General features: G+C 44.1%; 1 protein-coding gene across 1 annotated transcript in view; it reads left to right on the plus strand.

Annotated features, from left to right (window-relative positions):
- Positions 1-14,967: 14,967 nt before the first annotated feature.
- LOC146058844 (uncharacterized) overlaps positions 14,968-23,760 on the plus strand; it is a 58,437-nt gene continuing 49,644 nt past the window's right edge. The window contains exon 1 of the mRNA XM_083171054.1: positions 14,968-15,220. The gene's annotated coding sequence lies outside the window, so the exon portion shown is untranslated. The remainder of the gene's footprint in view (positions 15,221-23,760) is intronic.

Genomic DNA, 23,760 nt, shown 5'->3' on the forward strand with positions numbered 1-23,760 from the left:
CTCTCCTTTCCTGACCTCTGTCCTCCCTCAAAGTATCCAGGTGCCTCTCTACCATCTCCTCCTGGATGTCTGATCGCTCTCTGAAGCTCATCATCTTTCCTCTATCAAACATTTCTCCCTCCCCCAATATCTCCATAACATTATCTCCCATTTTCCCAAACTTCCTTACTTGGGTGTCACTTTTGACTCCTCCTTCTCCTTTGCCCTTCGCGCCTATTCTTTGGCTCAATTTCCAGCTATGCAACATCAATTGCATCCGGGCGTTCCTCTCCCAGAGTGCAACTAAACTTACTGTACTATTCACTCACTGGTCATCTCACAGCATTCTTCTGACTGGCCTCCTAGCTTGCCCTCCTCCAGTCTCTACTTTGTGGCTAGACTCAGCTTAATTTTACACCCTTCCACCTCACCCTCTCTAACTCCCTACATTTTAAACATAATTTCCTTACATACCCCTCTCCTGATGGACAATAACCATAATTCCCTTACCCTGGTCACTACATCCCATGCATGTATCCATGATTTTGCATGGGCTGCCCTCCTTCAGTGGAACAAGTTCCCTTGCTTTATTAGACTCTCCCCAACCGTGCAAAGCTTCAAGCAAACATTGAAAACCTACCTTTTTGTCAAAGGGTGTGGTATAGGGTTCTGACAGTCGGGATCCTGACAGTCATTAACCCGACATCGGGATCCCAACTGGCCGGACTCAGACAGCATGGCGAGCACAACAAAGCCCCTTGCGGGCTTGCTGCGCTGGCCATGCAGCGGGCACGGTGGCTCGCTACGCTCGCCCCCTATTCTATTCTCCCTCTATGGGGGTTGTGGACCCCCACGAGGAAGAATAGCCGGTGGCCATCGGGAACCCGTCTGTCTGTGTTTTAACAGTCAGGATCCCGACATTGGGTAAATGACTGTCGGGATCCTGACTGTCGGGACCCTGTCCAGCACCCTTAGTCAAGGTCTACCCTTCTGCATAACCTAGCACTGAGGACACTCTCTTTACCCATCTCTTCTTACCTTCAAACCTCTTTGCCTGCACATCATGTCACCTATCTCTCTCCCCCTCCCTCTAGATTGTAAGCTTCTTGAAGCAGAACCTTCTTCCCTCCTGTTCTCATAGCCCTCACTTTAATTACAGCTCTCCGTTACTCAGCTACCATCTATAACCACAGGTCCTCTTTCTCATAATAATTTAATCAAATCAAAGTACTTTATTGTCATTAAACAAATACATTTTTTTTATTGTTAAACGAAATTAAACATACAATACTGAAAATGGTAGGAACTATTTCTGATACAAGACAGGACATTGGTTGCAATTGAGCATATGAACTGACAATGGATATAAACTGTCATGCAGTCGGTTGGTACGAGATATTTCTCTAAACCTCTTGTTTGATAGTAATTTAATGTAAAGCCCCCAATGTGGGTGACTAGGGTCACACATAATACTGCAGGCTTTTTTTAATACCCTGATCTCGTAAAGGTTGCGCACGTTAAGTAGCCGCACTTGAGGTCATAACAAGATGTTCTAGCCTTCCCTTCTCCTCTGCAGTGCAGTTCCCAAACCATGCTATTTTTCCAGATGCGAGAACACTTTCAATGGTGTAATGATAAAAATTTACAAGTGTGTCTATACTTATAACTGCTGCTCTCATTCTCCTTAAAAAAAGAAACTTGCTGAACTTTCCTTAATTATTAAAACATTAGTTGACCATGTAAAATTGTTAGAAACGGTGATGCCTAAAAACCTAAAATACGTAAAAACTTAAATGAATCAACGCTATCAATATTGGCCTCCTCTATAATTACTGACACTTTAGCAGGGCCGGTACATATTCTAAAATCAATTACCATTTTTTTTTTCTTAGCACCGTTCAGGACAAGATGATTTTGCTTCAGTGCACTAACCTAGCTACCTCATTTCTATACAAACTCTCATCATCCCTCCTAATTAACCCCACCACTGCTATATTGTCAGCAAACTTGACAAACCTCACTGATTCAGTAGAGGATTCACAATCGTGGGTGAACAAAGCGTATAGCAAAGGGCTAAGAACGCACCCTTGCGGAACCCCAGTATTTAATGTCACTTTGTTTCACCTATAACATCCCAGATTTACAGTATTACCTGCGGCCTATTTGTCAAGAAGTCTGAGATCCAATTGCACATGTGCGCATTCAGACCTAGATTAAATAACTTAGATCCTAAAATACAAATTCATTAGCTCTAAATGGGTTAACGCTGAATGTAAAACCATAAGGATAGGGATCAAGTAAGTAGGTAGACAACTCCTTTGCTTCCCTACATCTCAAATGTACAGTATTGTGTATGGAGAATTGTTACTGGTACCTATATTCTGTTGTAGCTTCTCAGTTACTGTAATGTTTTGTTCTGTGTACGCTGTATTGTCCTAATGTATGCCATACAGTATGTATAGCGCTGCCAATTTCTTGTAGCACCTTATAAATTAAATGTAGTGATAATAATAATAATAATAAAAATAATAATAATATGTTAGAGAGGTATAATGTACATATTCTACTGACATTTACTACTTGCCATCGTACATACTGTATATGGCAGGGCATTATACTGTAGGTTGGAAGGATTTTTTTGGGGGGGTTGCCACTAGTATAAAGTAATTTATTATGCAAGGGGCATTTTTATATTTGCTATGCTTGATGTTTGTTAATATTTGCACTTATGAAATTTGCAATAGTAAAGATATTTTAGACAATGTAATATGGCATTTTTAATAGTTTGATTATTACAGCATTCACATGATAACTGGATAGGGCCAGATGACATCACTTCAAGTAACCAGGTGATGCTGTGATAGGAAGTGGATGGACTGGATACCGCAAAGGCTTGCACATGTCGCAAAAATTTGGCACAGTTAAAGGTCCATACACACTGGGCGACTATGCCCAGCATTTATGGACAGCGATGATCGCGTACATCGCGCACGGGGGGGGGGGGGGTAGCCGCTGAGCAGCTTTCTCCCTGCCCAGCGCCGACGGAGGGGGGGGGAGGACGGCGTTGCATAGCGGAGTGCTATGCAAAGCTGTCCTGAAAGCCGCTCATCTGCTGGTATAACCAGCAGATGAACGGCTTTCCCGGCAATGTCTATCTATCTATCTATCTATCTATCTATCTATCTTGGACATAGCTGATTTGTGGAAAAATATATGGTGGTTCAACAATATAAATGTCAATCTAATAACAAGATAAAAAGGATTGTATAAAGTCAATTACAGCTACTATCCCCAAAGGTGGATTTAGACATCGGGAGGCCCTAAGCAAGATTACACCCCCACAGTCAGTCACTGTAATGATTATATATTTATTTATTTACAGTTTCTTATATAGCACAGCAGATTCCTTTGTGCTTTACAATTGTAAACAGAGATAAACAAACAGGGTAACAACAGACAGACTTGGAGGTAAGAGGGCTCTGCTGCAAGCTTACAATCTATACAGAATTGGTGCCTCTCCTGGCCCCCTCTCGCTGTCTGTAGTGCCTGATACAATCAGTGAAAAGGGAGGAGGGAAAACAATGATCATATAAGGGAGTCACACTAAAGGCAATGTAATATACAGTAATCAATACGGTCCCTGACTGAGGGATGGGCGACCTGCTAATAGGGTATAAGGGACATGTTACAATTAGAGTGTGTTTGGGTGTGTGTGTGTGTGTGTGGGGGGGGGGGGGGGGGTACTGATATATAATGCAGACACCAATACCCAGGGTCAATTGCAGAATTTCTAAAGGTACTTACCCTGGTCATTAGTGTACACATTGGTCTTTTTATACACTGGATACTGTGTGGAAAACAGTATTAATATTTAACTGTCCAAACATGTCCAAACTATGGCCCTCCAGCTGTTTAAACTACAAGTCCCATCATGCCTTGCCACAGTTTTGCTATTAGGGAATGCTAAAATTATGGCAAGGCATGCTGGGATGTGTAGTTTCACAACAGCTGGAGGGACACAGTTTGGACATGCCTGGTCTATGTAGTATAGGCTGTATTCAATCTATTTAAGTAATATACATAAAATAAGTGGATGGGAAAAGGTTAAGCATCCCATTATAAATACACAAACATAATAGAGGCAGGAGACAGAACTGCACTGTTTAAGCACACATTCTTCCACCTCATGTTAATGCTTCTGTCCCTTCTTCATGGCAGCTACTCTCTGGTCCAGTACACCGATTGAGGGCTCAGATCCACACACAGCAAACTAGGTAATAGAAGCTGCTATCACTAATAGCCCTTTCCCACTGCAGCTCTTAAACAGTAAATTACCATTTTTTTTAGCCTTTTTAAACGGGTAGAGCTGCAGTGGGAATGCTCCATTAGCTTTACCCGTTACCCGTTTAACAAATATCGGTATTTGTTAAACGGGTAAAAAGCAGTGTTTTACCCGTTTAAAAGCCATTTTCTCAGCAGTGGGAAAGGGGTATCCCATTCTACCAGGTAAAAAAAAATAGCGTGGGGTCCCCTAGCGGCCAATCAGGAGCCGAAAAAATTTGGCTCCTGATTGCCCGCTAGGCGGCCAATAGAATCATTTGGAGGAGAGGCGCTGAAGATGAAACATCAGTGTCTCTCCTCAGTCCGTGAGCGGGTACCGGCCGGGTGATATGCTACTTGGACTACGGCAGAGAGAAGAGGATGGGATTTTTGCCGGAGGACCTTGGTGAGTAGGATTTTCTTCCACAGGTACCCCTATGGATTTCTTCAGATCCTGAAGCCCTGGAGCCCCGGACTCTGCAGCCCTGGAGCCCCGGACCCAGGGACCTACCTAGGGGCTCAAGATATGTAAGTATCAGTATAGTAGGCTTTGGATGTATTAAAGTTTTATTTTACATGTGTCAGTGTGTGTGTTATTTCTTGTACTGTGAACTACAAGTGCCAGCGGGCCCTTTAATGCCCTGCATGCTGGGACTTGTGGTTATCCAAGTCCCAGCATGCGGGGGAGGCTTGCTGGGACTCATAGTTCCACGGGTATAAGACAATAGTTTATTCTTTTTTTTTTTACACCATTTAATCAGCCCGGTGACCACAGCCCAGGGTCACCGGGGACAGCATCAGGCTTCAGCCTGGTCAGATAAGTCCTGGAGGGGGTGGACCCCTTTATTGGGGGGTCCCCACTCCACCAGGATCCCTGGTCAGGCTGACTGGTTGGTAGGGTTAATTCTTTGGCCGCCGGACCTTATATAATAAGTGTCCCCCAGCTGTGGCATTACCCTGTTGGCTGGTTGGGCCTTGGGCTGGTTCTTAAAATAAGGGGGACCCCTAGTCATTTTGTCCCCCGTATTTTGGGAACCAGACCCGGTCCTGGAGCCTGGGGCTGGTTTTAAAAAATCAGCGGAGCCCCTATTTGCCGGCTTTCCTGTTTTTTTTAATACCAGCCCCAGCTTTTCAGCCTGGTGCTGGTTACGCGGCAGTGGGGGGGACCCCATGCCGTTTTTTTTTTAATCCCCCCCCCCATCTTTACTATGGTTTAAATGGGTAAGTGTGAATGTGCCAAAAACGCCTTTTAAACGGTAATTTACCGTTTAAAAGCTGCAGTGGGAAAGGGTCTTTATGGCTCTTACCCATTTAAAGACCCGTTTAAAATAAACGGGTCATTACCCGTTTAGGCAGTGGAAAAGCAGCATAACCTCTTTATCCCTTAAACTGCATGTTGTGGCATACTTACACAGGTTAATTAAGAATTCAATTCAGGCCCATTTTTTTATGGGTGGGGATGTACATGTCACCCTGAGATCACAATAAACAGAAAACACTTTATTGACTAAGAATAGCTGCCTCCAGGGACAAAATGTCAACTATTTATAACCCCTTTCAGACATAACAACAAATTACCAGGTGAAGCAGTTCTACTCGGTAATTTGTGTAGTGTGAAAGGGTCTACCAGGGTCTTAAATCCTGGGTCACCGACCCTGCTTGTTAAACAGGGTCGTCGACCCGGGATTTGTGACCTGGGTAGAACTTTTCACACTACACAAATAAACCGTGTTTTCAGCAAATTAGCTGTGTTGTTAGTTTTTAACCCGATAATTTGCTGCTATGTGTGAAATGGGGTCAGCCTGCACCCGCCAAAATGACCAGGCACTCAAAATTCCAGGTAATTGCCGGGTCGCAAGTCTGAAAGGGGTATAACTGGCCACAAAATACTTTTACACTGCATTGCACTTTAAGGGGAACATACTGTACGTTTGGGGCAGCACGGATGATGTAATGGTTAGCATTACTGCCTCATATCGCTGAGCTCATGGGTTCGGTTCCCACCATGGCCCTAACTGTGTGGAGTTTGAATATTCTCCCCGTACTTGCGTGGATTTACTCCGGTTTTCTCCCACAATCAAAAAATATAATGGTAGGTCAATTGGCTTCCAACAAAAAAATGAACCCTAGAATGTCTGTGTGTGTGTGTGTACATGTGGTAGGGAATATAGATTGTAAACTCCACTGGGGCAGGGACTGATGTGAATGTTCAACTATACCAGGGCTGGGCAATTGCGGCCCTCCAGATGTTGAGGAACTACACATCCCAGAATGCCTTGCATCAGTTTCAGCATGGCCACATAGCAAAACTAATGCAAAGCATCCTGGGATATGTAGTTCCTCAACATCTGGAGGGCCGCAATTGCCCAGCCCTGAACTATACTCTGTAAAGCGCTGCAGAATATGTGTGTGCTATATAAGAAACTGTTTATAAATAAATAATAAATAATACTGTATACAGATAGTTTAAAACTTCAAGTCCATTTGTACAGCAAAAATAATATAGCCATCTGATAAAACCTGTTACTGTAGATACAGTATTTTGGAGACTTTTGGAATTGTTTCACTGTTAATTGTTTACTTAAATATCTCTAGGGATTAAGATACACAGCATGATGTAGCCCCACCTATTAAATCCCTTTTAATTCTCTATAAATCTACAAAGGCCACTAATCATCACAGCAGGTGAATGGTCACTATGCAGGATCCAGGCCTGGCCAGTAATACCACTTTTATACCAGAATGCCGGGTAGGACCCGGGAAATTGAACACAGGAAATTGCCAGGGCATGCCCTGCCTCTGACCCCATTTACACTGCACTTCAATCCAGGTTATTCCCGGGTAATGCGAAAACGGATCAGCCCTGCCTTTTTTTCTTGCTGCTGTTATTAAAAAATAGCTTGTTGGCCTGTTGATGATGAGGTCACAAGAAATTGAACATGAAAAAGTTTTTTTTGCTTTATTAAGCTGAAAATATGCATACAATTGTCATACATTGTAATCTTTATAGATGTAATGCATTCTCATAAATAAAGATGCGTATGAATACAAACTTGTAGAAACTTTCAAATAGACCAAAAGTTAAGGCCCATACACACTTGGGCCCATACACGACGATTTTCACCTGAAAATCGGTCAAAACAGCAGTTTTGAGCGATTTTCCGCTGAAAATCGCCTAGTGTGTATGCCTCCCAGATTGCAGACTAGCGATGATGCGCACTCCCACATCATCACTGTCAAAGTCTCTCATCTGCTGGTTTGGTACTTATGTAGTAACTGGGCTGCCGATTTTGAAATCGGGTCCATCGCATCGCATCGCACCCGACCAAATCGCATGCGATGCGATGCGATGCGATGCGATGGACCCGATTTTTCCATAGGATTCAATGTTAAAATGGACTGAGTCCATTTCAACATGGAATTCAATGGGAAAAGGGGTCCTTTTCATACCCCTACTATCCAAGTGGGCATGGAGTTGGATATAAACCTGTGGCGAGCGTAGCGAGCCACCGAGCCCGAAGCGTGGCGAGCGTAGCGAGCCCCGCGAGGGGACACAGAATACCGTCCCCTCGCGGGGCTCGCTTCGCTCGCCACGCTTCGGGCTCGGTGGCTCGCTACGCTCGCCACAGGTTTATATCCAACTCCATGCCCACTTGGATAGTAGGGGTATGAAAAGGACCCCTTTTTCCCATTGAATTCCATGTTAAAATGGACTCAGTCCATTTTAACATTGAATCCTATGGAAAAATCGGGTCATCGCATCGCATCGCATCGTATCGCATCGTATGCGATGCGATATCGCATCGCATCGCATCTGATTGTATGCCTTAACTTAAGGCATACAATCAAAAAATCGGCAGCCCAGATACTACATAAGTACCGCTGGTTTTACTAGCATGCCAGAGATGATAGCTGGTTTATTCAGCCATCATCTGTTTGTGTACGGGCTGATGGGCTGAAAGATTAACCACTTTCAGCCCGCGTACCGCCCCGCCGCCTCCCCTGCTCCCTCCCCTCTCCCCCTGCATGCACCTGTATAATATATATATATATAATATATATACACTTGTGGGCAGTCTCACATTGGTGGCAGTGGTCTCATTTTATTATTGTTTTAACAACTTTTTTTTTTTTAACATTTGAGGTGGCAGAGGCTGGGGACCCTGGAGCTGCTGCGGGAGGATGCGGGGGCAGCCAGTCGGGCATGTCAGGTGGGCATGTGGCCGGAAGGACCTGCGGGCGGAGGGGTGCCCAGCAGCCAGACAAAATTGCTGCCATTCGGAGGGGTACTGTAGCCGGAATGTAGGTGCATGCAGGGGGAGGGGGGAGGGAGCAGGGGGAGGCGGCGGGGCGGCACGCAGGCTGAAAGTGGATAATCTTTCAGCCCATGCTGTGTACACACATAATTCAATAGACTGGCGGGTACTCGTGTAGTTTCACGGCGCCACTAAATCGCATGCGATATTGCATGCGATTTAATACCTGTTCATATCCCCACTGTCTGCTATAGCGTGGAGTTGATTTTATATAGTGTGGCGAGCACAGCGAGACACCGAGTCCGAAGCGTGGCGAGCATAGCGAGCGCTGCAAGAGGACACGGAATGCAATATCAGGTGTCGCCGTCAAACGACACAAGTACCTTAATCCGTGTCCGCTTTTCAGCAAAGTCTTTCGCCTCCTGAACATCTCTTGCTCTTTTGGGAAAGTAGCTCAGTGTGTACACCCTATTTTGGTGACAGATATAGATATCAAAGATTTTGGCAACGTCTTTTGAAATGAAAATCTTTAAGTGTGTGTGGGCCTTAACACTTTGTGCCCAACAAGTTTAACATCCTAGTATGCTTTATAAAATGGTGTTTTGTAACACACACATAAAACCTTCACCTTAACCTACAATATATTGCACAGGTTCTGAAGTTAGTCCACAGGACCCCCAGTGCAAGTTTTGACCTGGACTTTGAGAACCACTGGTATCATAAAACTACCTATGTATATAAAGCATGTAACCAAATGACTGCTCCTAACGGAAATCACACAGTCATAGTTCAACCTTTTAAAAGATTTTCTTAAAAAAAAAAAGAGCAACATTGTAAAAGAGTTCCTAAAGAAATAAGTGCAACCTTTTAGGAAAATGTTTAAGAGTATGTAACCTTAGGTCAAATTCCAGTACACGGAAAATTCTTGGGACTCTAGGATTTGCGCGTCGCTAACTGTACTACTAAGAGCACTAGTGCCATAGTTAAAATTGGGACCTCTATATTCTGATGGGTGTTGGCTTGGTTGGGTGTTAGTAGACGTACCAGTATTAAAGCTAACCCCTCTATTGTAATGATCATATGGGTTTGGTGGGTAGTTAGGGGGGTGGTGGGAATGTGGTGCAGGATACCTGAAAGCACTGGAAAATGTACATTCTAAAAAGGACATTTGTCTCTCTTGCATAGCCATCAATTGAGACATAAATGCCTGCTGATTCTGCCTCTCAGCTTCCAAATATTTGTCCATGCGAGCATCCTCCTTTGCTTGGACATCAGTATCCAATTGGCATAGATGTTCCACTATCACTGATGTCTTTGCTTTAGCCACTAGTTCAGACCAATTAAGATTTTTCTTTTTGGCAGGAACGCTGTACACTGTAATTTAAAAAAAAAAAACAATCACATTAGACACTTCCATGTCAAGTGTTACATAAAAACAGCAGTATTGTTTGCAGAAATGTGCTAGTGGCATTCTTCCACCTGCATGCTAGCAACATTCTGCAACAGATACTGGGCCTCATCCCATCCCACCCCACCACCAGGTTGTATTACAGTGTTTTTACTATGTGAAATGGGTGTGAATATATAGAATGTCTACTTACATTTAGAACGTAATGGAGTGCTTTGATTGGGGAGCGCCGTCTGACTGTGAAGCACCCTCTGACTGTTTGCTTCCACAACATCATCTATTTCTGCTTGGACGCTGTCAGAATGCAATGAAGAATCCATCATATTCTCTGCTGCACCATCATCACCAAACAGCAGCGGTGAAGCCGGGATCATGTGTGCTGACATCTGCGTGGCTTCAGAAGCCGGTGAGAATGATGTGGACAGCTGGGAAGCCTGGGTAGTCGGTACTTCATAGCTGTCCTGGCTATTGTCCATCTGGCTGCAATGCGGTGCTATGGAGGAGGACTGAGTTGCAGAGTGCCGTGTTCCTAAATGCACTGTAGCACAGGTCATAGTGCACCCAATCGGACCTAGCTGCACCGCTTTTCTTGTGTTCTGGTCGGTCACTTTGTTGAACTGCTTCCGTAGAGATTTAAATTTATTTACAACCTGCTGTTGCGTGCGATGGATACCTCTGGATTCCAGCAAGTCCGCAATGTTGCGATACACCACCACATCCCGATCGGTGTTGGTCATCTAACGCCGAATCTCCTCATCTGCCCTGATTTGCAGGAGCTCACATACCTCCTTATCAGACCAGTTGGATGTAGTGGACGTGGACATGATGGTGCACGTCAGGTTTGGAGTCTGCCAAATAGTCAGGCTGAGGGTGATGCTGTGGGACACACTGTGTGACAGCCAGTGTGTTTTGCTGCAGATGAGGCTGTAAACACACTGGGGAGAGTTGCTGTAGTGTAGGGTACAGGCTGCAAACAGCGTGGTAAAGCTGCTTCTGCTGCTGCTGAGATGCTCCATGTGCCCTGTGCGGGTCTCCGGCAGATGACATCATCTACCAGAGCCGCAGAAGCACCAATCAGCTCTTTGCAGCCTTCTCCCCGCCAAATAACCCGGGTAATGACCATTTACACCACCCTGAGCTCCGGATAAGCCCCGTGTCCGACCCTGAACATTTGCCAGGTCAGATTCCCGGGGAACAGTACCCACGTTATTTTTTTTCAGCCCATTTACACCGTGCTCCGCCCGGACTGGAGTGGCAATATCCCGGGTCCAACCTCTGGTGTAAAAGGGGTATAAGTAGAACCAGTTTCACTCTTCTTCTGGAGTAAAGGCCCATACATATAAATGTTGATAACTAGCTACTGCACAAACAAAAGGAGAGCTGATTAGTCTGATCTGCAAAGGCTGTCAGTCATCCTACTGTGTGCTGGATCAGGATGTCTACTGATCAGACTCCTGTTAATCAGTTTCTAATGTGTCCCCAGTACGTTTTGTTATGATGGCAGTTACAAAGCAATGGTATAGTGGGCAATTGAATCCAGATATTACTGAAATTAAAAATAAAAGTAAATAATTTAAGGGGGGGGGGGGTAGCTGGGGAAGTTACCCATAGCAACCAAGTTTAAGTCATGTTTGATGGTTCCACACAGAACTAATATATTGTTCAATTCCCATCCTTCTATATTTTTTCCCTATTTTAGAAAAGGTGATATCAGTCAGATCTGTTTATCAAGTACAAAAGAAACAGAAGGAGACCTTTTGGTGCACTCTGGGAACTTGTAATATGCTTATTGTGTCAATGCCTTCATGCGGGGTAAAGACGTACTATTTCTATTCATAGCCCTTTCATCCATGCTCAATATGCTAGTAACATTTGTGCTTTTTGTTGCAATCAGTGGATTAGCTCCCATGAATCTTTGCATTTGTTGTTACAATTTCCTTTTAAGATACAGTATTCTCTTTTATTAATTTATTTTGTATCAATCTCTATAGGTAAGTGGTAGTGTGCATAACTCTCTTGTGGACAGATGAATCAACTAGCTTTAGGTGCATATCTGCACTTATCTCTAGTTAACTGGGGGGATTATATTTTTTTATGTTTTAACAACGCACCTAATGTGTGCTAGGGACAGCCCACCGAGTAACGTTCGGCAGGGCTGTCCCCTGCAATCCCCCCCAAGGGGCTTGTATTAAAAGCCTTCAAGGCGTTAATTCGCCCCTGCCGCCTCGCCAGCCTAGGACTAGCTTTGTCCGGTACTTGTTTCCTATCTGGGCGCCCAGGTTTTCTACGTACGGCACCGTAATGAAATCGGATCGCATCGCATCGTACACATACACGATATTGAACGATGCGATGCGATGCGATGCGATCCGATTCGATTTCCCATAGGAAACAATGTGAAATGGCTCAATTTAGCCAAATTCTCATAGGAACAATAGTAAATGGGCCAAAAACACCCCATAACATTGAAATGTCCCCCCAAAAGTAGTTGACGCCACCCCGCCATCAACGTGAACCCGAAGCGTGGTGAGCGCAGCGAGCCCGCGAGGGGCGGCGGTACGCGTCCTCCGACCTTTTCATGCCCTACTATCCACTAGGGCGTGGAGTGAGAATAGAATAGTGTGGCGAGCGCAGCGAGCCACCGAGCCCGAAGCGTGGCGAGCGCAGCGAGCCCCGCGAGGGGACGCGGATACCTTCACAGTTATACGCGTCCCCTCGCGGGCTTCCCAGGTGTCCATGGCGACGCGGACACCTGGGAAGCCCGCGAAGGGACGCGTTTACCTGTGAAGGTATCCGCGTCCCCTCGCGGGGCTCGCTGCGCTCGCCACGCTTCGGGCTCGGTGGCTCGCTGCGCTCGCCACACTATTCTATTCTCACTCCACGCCGACGTGGATAGTAGGGCATGAAAAGGTCGGAGGACGCGTACCGCCGCCCCTCGCGGGCTCGCTGCGCTCGCCACGCTTCGGGTTCACGTTGATGGCGGGGTGGCGTCAACTACTTTTGGGGGAACATTTCAATGTTCAGGGGTGTTTTTGGCCCATTTACTATTGTTCCTATGATAATTTGGCTAAATTGAGCCATTTAACATTGTTTCCTATGGGAAATCGAATCGGATCGCATCGCATCGTTCAATATCGTGTATGTGTACGATGCGATGCGATCCGATTTCTCTACGGAGAATAGCATGGTGCGCAATTAACTTAGCGGGCGCCCAGATAGGAAACAAGTACCCTTTGTCCTATCTCCCACTGCGGGGACAATGCTAGCCCTGCTGTTGGCTCCGGGCTGCGCTCGAGATCTCGCAATAATAGCGAGATCTCGCGCATACCAAGACAGCCAGCTGGGAGGGAGAGAAGGGGTGCATGTGCAGCACTGCTGGGGCCGCCGATAAGGAGAACCATGGACAATGGACATAACGGCTCTCCTTATCAGCAAGGGGGTGTTAAAACATCAGCCTTTAACGGGTGCCTGGCCCTGATAAAACATCTGCCCCTTTACCTGTACATTACAGTACCCAGTGCATATGTTCTTATGGGGGGGTTGTTGTGTTTTTTTGGGCTATCTTATTGGATTGCTCGATAATAGATACGTTTTCGCCTGAAAACTCACATTTTCAGCTAAACCCGTGTATTTTTGACTGGAGTTTTTCAACAAAAATAGGGCATCTTTTTCAGGATTTTGGCAGACAAACAAACCCTCGATAAGCCACGGCTCTTGCCAGCTTATCGGGGCTAATAAGATAGCTCCAAGCTAGTCTATTAACCTTAGTAATAGGATATCCCCTGAAGGTGATTAAGAGCAATCCCTCACACATTCACATTACAGTAACTTCTGCATCCTTATCCCTGGTATATTGGTGTATGGATTAAATTGCCGCTTACATTCAATCCCTCCACGGTGACTATATAACCATCTACAGTACATACTGTATGCTTTTTTAACCTATTGGCTTCCATTTTAACAGCATCTTTATATATCTATTTACAATAGGATTTATGCTTGGAGAAATATTGCTGACCACTTTGATACTTATTATAGTTGGTTACAGGTAAATAACTATATTGATATCTAATAGGCTATTTACAACTAGTTTATAATCCCAAGGACACTAGATAATATAAAACGCACACCTTGCTTATTGAAAGAGACAAATTGATGTATGTAATCTGATTATTTTATTACAGGTGGCCACCTATGTATTTTTATATGTCTTTCATTTTTTTTAGAATAGAGAAAATAAATGATTCCAATTATACTAGTGTGCAACTTAATACTGTATACTGTAACTTGCCTTTCAACACAGTTTTTTGGGGGGCGGTGTGAACGGGTCAACCCAGGTCGAAATTCCCGGGTCTCCAACCCTGGTTTTTACTCGGGTTGGGGACCCGGGTATGCCGACCCTGGTTGACCTGTTCACACTGAAAAAAAACTTGTGTTAAAGGGCAAATTACCAGGTACAACTGCTTCACCCAGGAATTTTCCTAGCAGTGAGAATGAGGGACCGATGCTGCAGTCCCCGGCATTTAAATGCAGGGTTAAAGCTGTGTTCTTCACACTGGCAGTGTGAACTTGGTATAACTAGTAAAATGAGCAGGACGGGGAGCAGGGTGATGTGTTTCCCTCTGAATCACATCATGGTAGCCCAACTCCCCTGTACAATGCCATGCATTGCAGACACAAGGGGTAGAGATATGCTGTACTTACAGTAATCTAATATATGGAGGTTAAAACCCTTTAGTATGTAATGTTATCTCTCTGCTATTAAGAGAAAATACATTTCCTTTATCTAGCCAGGTCCCTATTGCAGACAGGTGTGTCCAGGGCCTATTGTAAAAGCACATTGTAATCTCTAAACACTGGTTAAACTTTCAGTGGTTTCCATAGAGATATTACCATGGCTCATTCAGCCCTCCAGAGAGATTATTACAAAGGCTTTTAACAAACAGAAAACCTTCTATGACCCAGAACAGCTGCCTCCAGGTACAAGTTGTCATCTGTTGACTGGGTACATAAAAACTTTTACACTGAATTGCACATTCAGGGGAACAGATACAGATAGTTTGAAACTTCAAGTCCATAAACAAAGGAAATACAGTGTCAGTGTACTGTAGAATTAGTATCACACCCGGAAGAGAGAAGTGTTTTTACTGCGTAACAAAACACACCTGTTCTCTGCACGTCCAGAGACTCTGTGCACAGGGCAGCAGGTTCTGACAGAAAGATCTACGCTGAATAGAACCCTTGGAAGCTAGCCCAGGTAAGACATTTATAAGAAACCTACTGTATTTGCTCTACTTTAATTTGTGTAACCCCTTAGTTTATATTTTATTGAAAATATGTAGTTACAGTATATGCCCACAGTATTGTCATTTACTCTGAAGCTTGAAAAATTACACTTTTGTTACAGTACTTATGTTTTTACAAAAATGTTATTTACGGTTGCTAGTCAATGATTAAAGTGTCCATGTTTAGTCCATCAAGTTCAAACTATATTTGAACTCTCGCAGTGCACAGCCTTTATATATATATATATATATATATATATATATATATATAGACATTTGTAATGACCAAGTTGGGATTCGGTATGAAATGCCAGCGGTCGGAATCCTGGCGGTCGAAATACCGATGCCGGAATCCCAACCGCCCCCCCTTGCGGGCTCGCTGCGCTCGCCACACAGCAGGCACACTACTTTATTCTCCGTCTATGGGTGTCGTGGACACCCATAGAGGGACAAAGTGCCGGCATTGTGGCGGTCAGGATTTCGGCGTCAGTATTTCGTCTTTCCGGGATTCCAACCGCCGGCATATTGACCACATCCCCCAAGTTGAAGTTACTACTTATCTGTTTTAAACCAGAATCCTCGGTAAACCAAAATGTCTGTCCTATTTTACTCTGGGACCACTGTTGTACATTATAATTAATTGTTATAACCCTGGATACTTTTTCTGCTAAAAATATGTCTGACCCTTTTTAAATGTATCAATTGAGTTCACCATCCCAACCTTCTCTGGTAGAGTATTCCATATTCTAACTAGTAAACAGATCGGCTGACAGTTCTCTTTATTGACCCTTGATGTGTTGAAATATATTAATCATATCTCCTCTTAGATGCTACCAGCTAAATAATTACAATGTGCTTTCAATGTATGTACTTGCTTATTACCTATTATCTTGTTACCCATATATTAATATCTCGGTATATGTGCGCAATAATAGCCTCAGAACCTGATGTATATTGGTAAGTGGCCTGGGCGCACAAAAGACCTACACATCACTGGACAATGTATCTCTATGGCCCTTTATGGGGGTTATTCAGACCTGATTGCAGTGGGGTGATTTATCAGAGCCACCACCCTGGCAGAGTGAAAACCTGGCTGTGCAAGGCTGTGAATGGCTCGTGAAATCCATTTGCAAATAACTGACCAATGAATAATTTTCCCAGTCTGTGCATAATGCAGAACCTACTCTGCCTGTGCGATAGAATCAGGCTGATGGAGGTCAGAGCTGACGTCACACACCCTCCCTGAAAATGTTTGGGCACGTCTGCATTTTTCGTCAAAAAATGGCCGGGTGACATCCACAAATGGCATCTTCCTGCCTATCAACTTGCGAATGGCTTGCGCCCAGAAAAGACTCTGGATATTTAACTATATTTCACTGACTGGCATCGCACATGCACAGTACAATCAATACACATGCACAGTCGTTAATCGTCTGCCTTGCAAAATTACAGGACTGCAATCAGGTGTGAATAACACCCTATGTATATGGTGGAAAATAATTGGAAGGTGGAGCGTAAAATGGCTATACATCTAATTTAGGTAAATAAATCATAGTATTCTGTGCTATATAGTAATACAATAACATTTTATGGTCTATTACTGTATGTTTCAAACACTGATATGGCATGTGTATTGTGTCAATTAAAATAGATATAGCTACAGTATTACACCTTTAATTAGTCTTACAGCTTGCCAACTTGACCCCCCCCCCCCCCCAAATAAAAAAAACAATTCATCCTACCAAACAGTCTTTTAGTAAATTAAGATAATAATCCCTTTAGTGAAGAAAGTGTTGTTTTAAAAATAGATGGTCACAACTCTGCTAGGGATACAACATTGGGCTACATGTACAGTAATGAATGAGCCATGATGGAAGTCATATAATTGTGACTGCTACAATAAAAGGTTATTGCTATTATATCATTTATGATCTGGCATGTGTATGAGTCAATTAATAAATAAAATCCAATTATTTTACTCCACATTTATAACATGGGGAATTCATTTGTGTTTGCTAACATAAAAAAAGGTTGTATTTCATTATATATGATCTATATGAAAGACCTAGAAAACTTCAATAGAAATCACTAGATATTTGAGTCACATTACCTACCTAATATTGCCTTTATACAAGAGACCTTATTCCATTCGTAGCATCGCTACGTTCGCATGGGCGCCGATGTTATGTTACTGCGCATGCAGGCGGGGGACAGAGAGGGGGCAGCCCTTATTAGCTTATAGGAATGCCTATCATTTCATGGGCTTTCCCATGAGTACGATGGTCATTTTCATGCTAATGAGGCCGCAACGCAGTTGCGGGGGGCGGGTGGCTGACATCACCGGATGTCAGCTGCCGGCACATTTGCTTCCCAGCGTGCATGCATATGTAAGATTTCTCAGAGCAACCTTACATATGCGTGCACCTTCCACATCTTTCGATGGTCGGCAAATATCGAAATATGTGGGAGGTTCCCCCTGGCCTGCGAATTAATGTTACTGTATAACATCCATTCGCATGTCCGCTTGCGAATGGGCGGGGTTTGGTTGATTCGCAAGGGTGCGAATTCGCATCCCAGCGATTCAGTAAGAATAACCTCCATAAACCTCACCTAATGCAAATAGGATTAACAATGTGCAATGTATTATAACCAAAGGCAATATGCTTAGTACTCATTTTGAAAATGTAATTAAAACTTTTGTAAAAGTAATATATCTATAGAAAGCCTGACAAAAATCAGTGCAAAATTTCAGCAAAGATTCTTTCGAGTAACTTTATTAGACAACATTAATTAATGCACGAGTCTGCAGTATATTTTTTCAAACAATGCCCACTTTTTGGTATAAATAAAATCAATATATTCATGTATTATAGTCCTTGTATCCTTTTAAAGGAAAATGTAGAGGAAAACAAATCAGCTCTCATTTGTAGCCTATTTAAGGAATGTGGACATGTGATCCTGCCTCTCCCTTGGGGTGTGCCTTGCACTGTTCAAGAACTGGGATGAGTCCAACTTCTTTTACCTAGATATACTGTACCTTTGTATTGCTGCTGTGCAAAGCACCTGTTCATTAGAGACAGCCTTCAAACATTCAGTCAGGTCAGTGGGAAATTCCATTAGAAACTGAACCAAACCACTAATGGTGTCCAGGCACATGTGATGCCTTACCTACAGTACGCTGGTCTTTTTAACGTATATGATTTTTTAAGGCCAGTTACATACCTATGAGTTTGATATCCATTGCATACTGTATGTAGCAGGTACACCTGTGGTTTGGGAGAAGTCAGTAGAAGCCAAAAGGTTACGTTCCTATACTGTACCCATTGTTTGCTTTTACTGGCTTTATGAATGCTAGTACAAACATGCGGTTTACCGCTAGTAGTTTATCTAAAGTTGGGCAGCAGACACACACATGTACTATAGCATTAACAATGCACATTATAACTATGAACACAATTCTCTATGCTATAAAAAGGAGTAATCCACAGACCTTTATATGTTAGTGACTCCAACCAGGGTAAACAGGTTTAACATTGCTGCTCAGTTCATGAAATTCTGCTAATGATTAATGATTTTTTTTTTCTCTCAAAAAAAGCAAGACTCAAGGTGCCCATACACGGTCCGTTTAACGGTTCCGTTCGGCACTTAATTAGCACGCATCGGATCGCATCCCTAGTGCATGCCTTGTGCATGCACTGTGATCCGATGCGATGTGTACCTAGTACAAAAAGTATGTGCAGCACATACTTTTTGTACCGTACTATGTGATGCGCGGGAGCGCGCATCGCATAGTCCTAAACGGAGCCGGCGAAAACGGACCGTGTATGGGCTGCATTAGAATGCTTTACGACGATGTGATGTTTAGAAACGTCAGAAGCACATAGATGGAAGTTGTTTTCTTCCTAAATCATACTGTCTTTATATTGTTACTGACAGGTATGACTCTACCTGGATGCCTTATTTACAAAACAAATTGGTAATTATATATAGCTATTTGCAGTTCATATTCTGTTCTCTCATAGGAACAGATGTACTGTACTAAACATGAAAAGTGATAAAATGGAGACTGATAACCCACCAGCCAATCAGCTCCTACCTGCCATGTAGGACAAGTAGGAGCTGATTGGCTGGTTGTTTATCACTCTCCATTTTATGACTTTTCAAGGCTTAGTACATCTCGCCCATAGAAATTGTCAGAGTGGAGTTTTTCATGTAAATTACTGTCCAACTGCCCAATTACTGTACATCTGGGCAGTCCCACTAATTGAGCACTGTCCCGCATGCAGATTGCAGTGTCCCGCTTGGGGAACAGTTGGATGAGCCAGTGATCATCGCTGCTCTGCCAGTGGTCCCTGAATAAATGTTTTGCGCATGCGCACCCCACCTATCAGTGCAGGGAGGCAAAAAATGGAAAAAAATAAATGATAAAAAATATATATAATGATGGATATGGATTTTCCAGCTAGCATTCAATATTATGGAGGCTTTGTGTCCAAATCAACACCGGTAGGTATATATTTACCATATAATATGGATATCCTTGTGTTAAAGATGAATTGTGAAGTCCCCGAGATTACCCAGTAGAGCAGGCATGTCCAAAGTCCGGCCCGGGGGCCAATTGTGTCCCGTGATGTCACTTCAAGCGGCCCGCAGCCTCCAGCCAGAAGCGGACGGCTGAAGGCTGACGTGGGATGCACAGCACAGGACTCTAGAGGTGGGACCCCGGCGAGCGCGCCATTACCTTGCTGGCTTGCTGTCTGCATTGGCGAGGGGGTGCTGACTGCCACTGTGAAACGTGTTTGCCGTCTTTCAGATGAGTATGTGTCCAACTCCTGCAATTATATATCACCCTCCACCGCGATCACAGTGACAGCAGTGTGCGGGGAGGGGGGAGCAGCAAAGGGGAAGCTTGCTCGCATAAGGGAGAAGGGTGGTGGCGGGAGACCAAGCATCTGTCTCCTGCAGGGGAATATACAGTGAAGGGAGGCAGTATGTGGTACATTCAGAGAAGGGTGGGCAGGCTGGGAGACATAGTGAATGAGGTACATACAGCGAACGAGGGGCAGTTTATGGGAATATACAGTGAAAGGGGCAGAGTGGGGGATATACAGTGAATGGGGGCAGGCTGGGGAAATACAGTGAATGGGGGCAGGCTGAGGGACATACAGTGAATGGGGACAGGCTTGGGGACATACAATGAATGGGGGCAGGCTGAGGGACATACAGTGAATAGGTGCACGCTGAGAAACATACAGTGAATGGGGGCACGCTGGGGGACATACAATGAATGGGGAAGAGTGAGGGGCATACAGTGAATGGGGCAGAGGGGGGACATATAGTGAATAGGGCAGAGTGGGGGACATACAGTGAATGGGGCAGAGTGGGGGCATACAGTGAATGGGGGCAGAGTGGGGGCATACAGTGAATGGGGGCAGAGTGGGGGAAATACGGAGAAGGGGGTCAGGCGGGGAATATACAGTGAAGGGGAATGCTGGGGGACATACAGTGAATGGTGGCAGAGTGGGGGACCATTCTGATGTGATTAATGTTTCAAAGAATGTCAGGCTGAATGGTCGGCCCCCACACATTTTCATGTCACCATATCTGGCCCTCTTTGCAAAAAGTTTGGACACCCCTGCTAGAGGATTCCCAAGTGTCACTCAATGGTGGAATAATGCAGTTCTTAAGGTATGGCAAAACCTGGCTTGGTGGCTGCAGGATAGGGATCCAAGATGGTGATATGAAACTGGTCCGATAAAGTCAAGTATGGAATTCCAAGGATTTTTAACTGAAGATGGTGTGAGATGGGAAACTCTCCAAAGCTGAGCTGGAATAAGAATGCTGTTTTCTCAACGCATTTCGGCGTGCTCACATGCCTTCATCACTGCCAGGGGCGCGCGCGCGCGCACGAGACGCTCGCGTGCCCCGTGGTGACGGAGCTTGGCAGGGGTCCCCGCTGCTTCACCGGTCCCCCTCACCGCCCTGACCCCCCCCCCTGCCGAACTGGGCAGCATCTCCCTAAAGCAGGGACGGGCAGGGAGATGCTGCCCAGCCGTCGTGATCTGCCGTGATACTGGGACGCGCGTGCGCGCGAGATGGGTTTTACATACAAGTAGTATGTCAAAAAAATTATGCAATTGTGTCCTTTAAGACCGGTTCTAAAATTCTAAATCTAAATATTGTAATCTAAATATTCAGTATCCAAATGGTCGAAAAAATAGATGAAAGGTCTCATGGACTTCAGCGGTATTACAAGGCAAATACCTCAAACAGATTTAGTGCCAGGAAAGGGGTCTAATATGGGAGCTCCTCAAATATATATATATTGCTGGTGGCAATAAGGCGTCACTCGGGGATTTAAACTGCAAAACTTTATTGCTTATTCCAACATGTTTCGAGCATTCAGATCGTCCTCAGGGAACGTATTTATTGTATTATAAATTACATTTACAGAATATCTCCCCCTGTACATCCAACAAGGGCCCAATGTTAGAATCACGCCCAGGTGAATAATAAAGTACAGAATAGCATTTAACCCCTTCCCGACATTGCCTTTTTTGTTAATTTTTTTTTTTTTTTTCCTCCTTTAATTTTCCGGCTATATAGGGCTTTTTTTTTGCGGGACAAGTTGTACTTTGTAATGGTACCATTTACTATACCGTATAATATTCTGGGGAATCAGGAAATAATTCAATGTGGGGTAAAAAAAAAAAAAAACGCCATTCCACAATTTTGCGCTGGTTACGCTTTTTTTGGAGTTCATAGTTCATTTAAAATGATGGGTTATCTTTATTCTATGGGTCGTTACGATTCTGGTGATACCAAACTTATATAGTTTTCGTTATGTTTTACCACAAAAAAAAAAATAGCAACTTTTACGGTTTTTCTAATTTGCGTCGCGTCGCCATGTTCTGCGGCTTATAACTTTTTTATTTTTCCACCTACGGACCTGGGTGAGGGCTCATTTTTTGCGGGCTGAAGTGTACTTTTTAATTAATACCATTATGGGATATGGGCGACTTTCTGATCTCTTTTAGTTATTTTTTTTTGGGTAGGCGATGCGACCAAAAAACGTAGTTTTGGCGTTGGGAATTATTTTCCGTTTACGCCTTTAACCGTGCGGGATAACTAATGTTATATTTTAATAGATCGGACTTTTAGGAACGCGGCGATACCAAATATGTTTATTTTTTTATTTTTTATTTATTTTTATTTGTGAAATGGGGAAAGGGGGGTGATTTGAACTTTTAATATTTTTTTATTTTTTTTTTATTTTTAAACTTTATTTTTTTTTTTTTTTTTACTTTTACTACAAGGCCCCCTAGTGTACTTGACCACTAGGGGGCGCGATCGCCTGTACTAGGTTCAGCCATAGAGCTCTATGGCTGAACATAGTGATTTTCAGCACTTTCTATTACATCCTGCCTCAGGCAGGATGTAATAGGAATGCTGACACGGCCAGCACAGGGGTCTACATTAGACCCCTGGCTACCATGGCAACCGATCGGCACCCTCCGATCTCGCCGCGGGGGGCCGCAATCGGCGCCGGAGGGGGGCGCCCCCCCTCCGATCAGCTATTTAAGCACTGCGGGCGCTTTGCCCGCGGTGCTTAAAGGGTTAAACGGCCACGATCGGCGAACTCGCCGCTCGTGGCCGTGAGAGCAGGTGCCTGGCTGTAATATACAGCCATTACCTGCTCTCTTTCAAGCCAGCTCACTCCGTGAGCTGGCTTGATTCCCCCGCAACCGACATATGACGTAAATGTACGTCATATGTCGGGAAGGGGTTAATAAGTAACCATTAATCATTGAATACCAGTTCAGATGGTGGCTGTTTCTTTTGGTTCTCTTCATCACCATATCAGTAAGGGTGAATAGACCCTGCTGGAAAGAATGGAAATGTGACCTGGGGGCACTATTATTCAACATAAAATAAACATTATCATTAAAAGGGCATAGAATGAATAAGTGTGTAGATAGTTGTCTTTGGCACATGGGCATAATGGAATCTGTGCATGTTCAGTTCCCCAAATGTTGAATTTGTACAGTAATTAAACCATTGGTTTGTGTATAAATCTGAATCAGGCCCATTGACACATATAAACAGATAGAGAGGTAAAGCTCCATACACTTTATGCTGTAGAACAGGACAAACTAGTCCTCACAATCTGTTATACCAACAGTCCATTTTTTCCAGGCCACCTGTGGATCTGTAGAATGTTTCAGTAAGGAATGAATGCAGAACATGAAAATAACTACACCTATGCACCGGCTAGGTGTTCCGGCAAACGTGAACTATGGTAGATCTTGAGGACCAGTTTGTCCACCCCTGCTGTAAAACTTGTCATTTGATGATGACTAGGAACTGCCATCAGTGTCAGGTAGCTTCAAGCTACTGTGAGTTCAGCTAGAACAAAAATGTGATGTCTCTGAATAAACAGATCGTATTTATTGGCTGCTCTCCCATACATTTGCATCTAAGCCAATATAAATATAGAAGATCATCATCACGA

This window comes from Crinia signifera, chromosome 2 (assembly GCF_055691185.1).
Source record: "Crinia signifera chromosome 2, ASM5569118v1, whole genome shotgun sequence".
In the NCBI taxonomy this organism is placed as follows: domain Eukaryota; kingdom Metazoa; phylum Chordata; class Amphibia; order Anura; family Myobatrachidae; genus Crinia; species Crinia signifera.